Source organism: Charadrius vociferus, unplaced genomic scaffold (genome assembly GCF_000708025.1).
Source record: "Charadrius vociferus isolate BGI_N301 unplaced genomic scaffold, ASM70802v2 scaffold190, whole genome shotgun sequence".
Classification (NCBI taxonomy): Eukaryota; Metazoa; Chordata; class Aves; order Charadriiformes; family Charadriidae; genus Charadrius; species Charadrius vociferus.
The window spans coordinates 5,718,510-5,725,111 of NW_009646608.1; positions in this window are offsets into that span (position 1 = coordinate 5,718,510).

The following is a 6,602-nucleotide window of genomic DNA, read 5'->3' on the forward strand; positions in this document are numbered from 1 at the left end:
AGAGGGAGTGGAAAAGAATATTTCCACATGCCTTGTAGCCCCAGGCACCCAACATGGACAGGAGATCTGATCCCAATTCCTTAGAGCATCGTGGTACATGGGGAGATAGGAAAAACGTGGCCCTGACACCAAGTCACAGCTCATCCCTGCCAACAGGAAGGACAAGGCGGCAGCAACAGTCAGAATGGCTTCACCAGACATCTGCCCTGATGGCGTGACAGCCAGAGGGGCACAGAAATCCTCTCACCCCTTCCCTATCTCTGAATCTCCAGGCCAGAATTCATGCTCAGCAGCTACATTGGTCTAATTTTGGAAGGGGTAAACTGCACACAGCAGAGCAGGGGGAGAGCAAGTGCACCACTGCGTCTCTCCCAGGCTCGTTAACACTTGCAGGCAGCACACTCCAATCAATAGCCCCTTCCAGGGTCTTGAATTTCACAGCAGGTCCTTATTTGATCTGTTAATACGGGAAAGAAAGATGAAGAGGGAGTGGAAAAGAATATTTCCACATGCCTTGTAGCCCCAGGCACCCAACATGGACAGGAGATCTGATCCCAATTCCTTAGAGCATCGTGGTACATGGGGAGATAGGAAAAACATGGCCCTGACACCAAGTCACAGCTCATCCCTGCCAACAGGAAGGACAAGGCGGCAGCAACAGTCAGAATGGCTTCACCAGACATCTGCCCTGATGGCGTGACAGCCAGAGGGGTACAGAAATCCTCTCACCCCTTCCCTATCTCTGAATCTCCATGCCAGAAATAATTCATGCTCAGCAGCTACATTGGTCTAATTTTGGAAGGGGTAAACTGCACACAGCAGAGCAGGGAGAGAGCAAGTGCACCACTGCGTCTCTCCCAGGCTCGTTAACACTTGCAGGCAGCACACTCCAATCAATAGCCCCTTCCAGGGTCTTGAATTTCACAGCAGGTCCTTATTTGATCTGTTAATACAACTTCTATGGTTTATTACTGGTGACAACAGAAGTAGAGGGAAACAGTTTTCACCCTAGCTGTGACCAATGGGTTACAGGGAAGGAATATCCACAGTAAGTGAATGAGTAATTTCATTAGGGCACATGTTAAACACTGATTTTGTTCTCTGCAGGAGGAGGGGTGCTTTCCAAGGAAAACATCAAAACACAGCAAAATGAGTTTAAGAAATAAAATAACCAGAAAATAGGGATAAGGCTCCTAAGTTGGCGCTGTTAGAGCCCTCTCCAGCATTGGTCCCATCCATATCCCCCTTTCCCATCCCTGTTGAGGTGTGGGTAGAAGAAATAAGCTGTCCAAACCCCTACCCTTGCAAGTTCAGAGGAGGGCAGGGGTTTCTAGCCACCCCATTTTCCATGCTGTTGTTGCAACAACTGTACTTGCATTGAGCTGGAATCACAGCTGTGCATTTTTTTCCCCCCTTTGATACCCAAAGGTCTTTCAGGTTTAAGTCACCCACATGTGAGCATCCCTCACAGCAGCAGCCTACCAAACATACTGCATCCAAGCCCATAGGGGAGCACAGGGCCAAGCACGAGATGCTAACCCAGTTTAAGCCCTTAACGCTGTGAAGTTTTCACTGCTGTTTCAGTTGAAGGATGTTTGGAGGCAGATACAGCTGGGAAGGGAGCAGCAGCCATCTGCCTCTCTGCTGGAGCTGTCGCAGTTTACACCTCAGCACATTCACAGAGGGAAAAAAAAAAAGCACCTTGCATTTCAGCTGCTAATACTCTGCCTATAAACTGCAGAACTCAGGAGCACACACACATCCCCCAGCAAGATATCCTGCTGTAGGGCAGGACCCTCCAGCAGCACTAAAGCTCACACCAGTAACAGCATATAAATTCTCAGCTACACAGTGACTACTGCTGTCCCCAAATTAGTCAATAACATGCACCACCCTAATTCACTCTTTTATAGTTTTCTCAGTGCGGATATATGGCACAGATCCAGAAAGGCAGTAAGCAGTTCCCCAACTAACACCAAGAGAGGAAAAAAAAAAAAGAAAAAAGTATCAAGTCAGCACCACCAATTAGAAAAAGCTTCCTAAAATAAATGGGAGCAACTCACCAGAGCTGAAATACAGCCATCCTCTCGGCTTACTGCCCTGGCACTCTCCTCTCCTGCTAATGCTTCATGGATCACAGCTCTCAGGTGATTACAGGTGGCCTTACTGGCCTTTAAAAGCACTGTGGTGTGAGCTGGTTTCCTCCCTCCTTAATTGAAGAAGGGTGGGGGCAACACCTGAGATCAGTTTGTAATAGCTTCTCAGAGCAGATGGTTTCATTGGTCTTAATCAAGCCAATTAGGAATGTATATTCTCCAGACAGGCTGTGGGTGACATCCCTAAGGATGGGAGAGAAAATAAGTTATTTTCTTTTATGTAATCCCCCAAAAGGTTGTGAAAATTTTATTTCTGGATAGTTTTTTTTTTTCAACTAAGATTTTGCTTTACTGGCATTCGTGGGCTGGAGACACGGAGTTGAAATCTCTGTTTGTCCAATATCTGTCCAGAGCACATGAAGATCTCAGCCATGTTTGTGCCACAGCAAATCCCATGGACTGACTAAAGTGCACAAGCTAGATCTTACATGTGTTCAGGAAATCTTGGACACCACTGGAGAAATTTTGGTTCACTAACACCTAAATCAGATGATTTCTATGTTTCGTCTTACACTTCTCTTAGAATTGGTCACATGAAATATAGATATTATATAGAAATGGTCTTCCTTCAGTGTTTGCTCTGAGTTTAATGAAACTGCTCTCATTTGTGAAGGTTTCTTGCCTATAAAAATATTTGCTAAGTCCTAACTCATGATCTATGGCTATTGCGAGCTGCTCACTGTCAAAAAAACACACATCCCCGTAGTGAATAAAGCAGAGCCGCTCGTTGCATCGGCTCTCGTATCCTCATGTGGATGCAGTGAGGCTGTTGTTGGGAACTGGCACAACACACCCTGCAGATGAGAATGCAGATGTCTCAATATGCATCCCAACAGGTGGAGAGTATTTGCCCAGAATGCTGAAGACCTAGACATAATAACGGTATCAAAGTAATGAATTAGTTTTAATAACTGTAGTAGAGACTTTAATTCAAAGGAACCCTGGAATGCTGCACACAGCTGTATGCTAGGGACAGTGAAAGAAAACGTGTTAAATAAATCTTTGTAAGTTTTATTGTCTCTGAAAACGGGCTTGTTGGACAAATCTGCGTGTGTGTGCAAAAATGTTCATTCTTTACCAAGCTCTTTGGGCAGCTACATTTTTAGTGGAAGACACTTCACAAACCTGTTTGGATAAGAAAGAAGATTGTGGCCAGGCAGATGGGCAAATACTTCACCTTGGGAAAACTCCCAGCCGACTTTTCCTGCCTTCACACTGCTGATAAGAAATAAGTTTTCACAGGCTTGCTCTCCAGCTCAAAAGCTGTCTCCGGTCCTGCGGTGCTCTTGCAAAGCTGCTGAGGAGCTGCGGACCCGTGTGCACCACAGGGTTAACGAGAAACCAGGCTGTAAAAGCAATTCCAGCCCCTACTAATCCCATCCACTGAGCTGTAAGTCTGTTCTCAAGCTTTCCCGGCACAGCTCGTTGCCGCATGTGCCTTTATATTATAGCAGAGCACTTTATCTTTTGGCTGAATTTTTGTAGGGCTGTTGAAACAGTGATGCTTCAAGCTGCCCTGTCCAGATAAAGGACTGGGGCTGGACTTCTTGGAAATGCAGGATTTGTGTCCCCAGTCAGAGTGTTTTTCCTCCTGACACGTGCCCAAAGTGCCCATAACCTGTGTGCTGAGGAAGGAGATCAAAAAAGGTTTCCAAAAAAAGGCTTTTGATTTTCTCATCATAGATTGATCTACATGGTGGCCTTTCTGCTGCTGACAGCAATACAGTCTCAGATATGTAGAGATGGACCTTCCTCTTCTGGGCTTACTCCCCTGGGCTTACCCTGGGCTTCTCTGAGAGAATCTCCCTGACTCATGTGACTTCTGGACATCTCCTGTGGTTATCACCCATGGGAGCCACCTTGTGGTAGATGTCCTCTGGCCATCTTGCACTGGTGCAGCTGGAACCCCCATGCCAAAGATGCTGATGGTCAGGCTCCAATTTGTAACTGTGAGGTACTGAAGGATCCAGGAAATTGGTGTGAAGGGTGGACAAGTCAAGGGATGGGGACCATGGCTGTCCTGGTGGCTGGTCATTGTCTCTCTCTGCAGAGAGCACTGGACAGCCGTTAGGTGTAATCTCATTTCTCCTTGGTCTTTCTCTGGCACCTCGGACCACTTCCCCCTAGTTTAGAGCCCAGCTGGAGATTTCGTTGTGGAGGACATAACCTTTGTGTGTCCAGTGCGCCGGGCAATGGGATCCTCATGGCTTTTGGAGCACTAGAGGCTCTACTGCAACAACAGGATAAGTTGTGACAGCAATGTTAACCCAGACTTGGTGAGACCATTAATTTTAGACTTCTCAGGAGTTAGACTGGTGCATTTCCTCCATATCTCTCTGCAAGTAGTGAAGGTAGGACAATCTATGGCAATGTTCTTTTGAAAAGTCACTCCTCTGCTGATTTGAGCTTGTCTGGCCAAGGGCAGCATCCGGCAGTCTCAGGAAGAGACTTATCTTCAGTGATTTACACACCTTTCTGTGCACCCAGTGCATCTGGGTGCTGAGGACACAGATTGACTCAGACAGCTCTCAAAATATTTTTTCCCCTTCTTATTCCCATATATCCTGATTTTATCCTAGTCATGACTGGAAATGCTGGCTTTTTTTCCTCCCCAAGCATTCCATTTGCTCTAACAAGACGTGGATTGCACTTAATTGTTTGTCTGAACTGAAGCTGTGAACTGTTTAAATGATTCATCCATTAATATTCAAGGTGCATGCTGCTTTCACACGTTGCACTATGTGGGAAAAACAAGAGGTGCACATGTTATTTTAATGAATCAATAATTACTGTTCATAAAATGCTATGAAGACATGGTACACCACTATTTATTAGATCATTACTTTAGGTTGTTTCATTTAATTCGGTGGCAAGCAGTAGAATTTACGTGTGAAAGGAGTTTGTTTCTGGTACCCTACGCAGATAACGATGCACTAGAGCTTCATTAGAAGAGGCAGGACGCCAGCCCCCAGTAGCGACATGCAGACCTGCTCTTATGGAGCATTTTTCCAACCCTGCGACTTTACAGCCTGCAAATAACTTCGTTCAGGCCCAGTAGTTTCTGAGAAAATAAAAAAAACCCACCCTGATTGCTCGCTCAGGCATGACGCGGGGTGGCTGGATGGAAAACGGCTGACTCAAGCTGAGCATCTTCTTCCAGCCCACCTTGCCCGTGCCCGTGCTCACTCCGCACGCTTGGTGCCGAGGCCCCTCTGTGCCTTGAACAAGGAACAATTCATCATAGGAAAAAGGAAGGCGTCGGGCCACAGAGTAATTGCCGGGAACATGGGGGTTGAATGACTAAAGCCCTATTTAAGTGACAGGAATTTTGCCTTTCGTTTCAGCGTGGCCAGGAGTTGCTCACAAGAAGAGGGGAAAGTTTCTAAGATTTCATTCAATGTGGATAAGTACCAAGAGTTTGTGTGGCTATCCCAGAGCCTTTTATCTGCAGTAAATACAAAAAAGAAAAGGCCTTTGAGCGGACAGATTGAGAGGGTGTTAAATGTTGTTACCCTTTTGCTTATTCTGAGTGCAAGTAGCCAGTTTTCATTGATGGAGGCTTTACAGGGCTGCCTACATAAGATCAAGAAGTAGTAAATTGTATTTGAAATCTTAATGATGGAAATTTAACATGCTGCTTATGGCTTACCCTGGACAAGTCAGTGGATCGATGCATGTGGCTCATGCATTATTTTAGCTGAAGAATTGTGGACAAATAATGATGAGATTGCAGGAGACGATTCACAGGACATACCTGCATAAATAGCCACAGGCAAGGAGTGGTTTTGCTTCATCAGAACTTGACAAAATCTGATTCTGAGGAGTCTGTGCTGCAGTGAAACTTCACCTCCTGACTTCTTACCTCCAAAAGTCTCCGGTTTTTGCCCAGAATGGAATTCTGTGCGATGCAGACAGTGGTCTGGTTTCAGTGTAATTCCTTTCCGCTCTGGTGCCAGAGAGGTCCAGTAGCAGCCGTGAGACTGAATCAATATTTGCAACAATTACGTGGAACTTTACCTTCAAGCTTTCTGAGTTCAGCTGTCTTTTAAATTCGGCAGAAATAATTCTCCACCATCTACTCGCTGTTTTTTGCAGTAGACCTGAACAAACAGTCCTGGCGAGTGGGCAGATGGTCTGGTCCCATCTACCTGTGCAAACCTGACTGTGGATCTGCATGGTGCCACTTTAAAAAAAGAAGTAAAAGAGTTTTGAGAAGCTGAAACACATCTGCAGAATATCATTTGAGTCAGGTGCTCTGAGCAACAAATATTTCAGTGCGGCTAATTTATTTTCCTTAAAAAATATGTTATGGCTGATTGTTCATGAACATTTAAAGAGTTTCCTCTATGGCAATTCTTTCTCCTCCTGATAGAATATCGATCCAGCCATTCTGTCAGCTCCTGTACCAGTTTAGTTACTACCACAGTTACTGCCACAGCAGTAAAA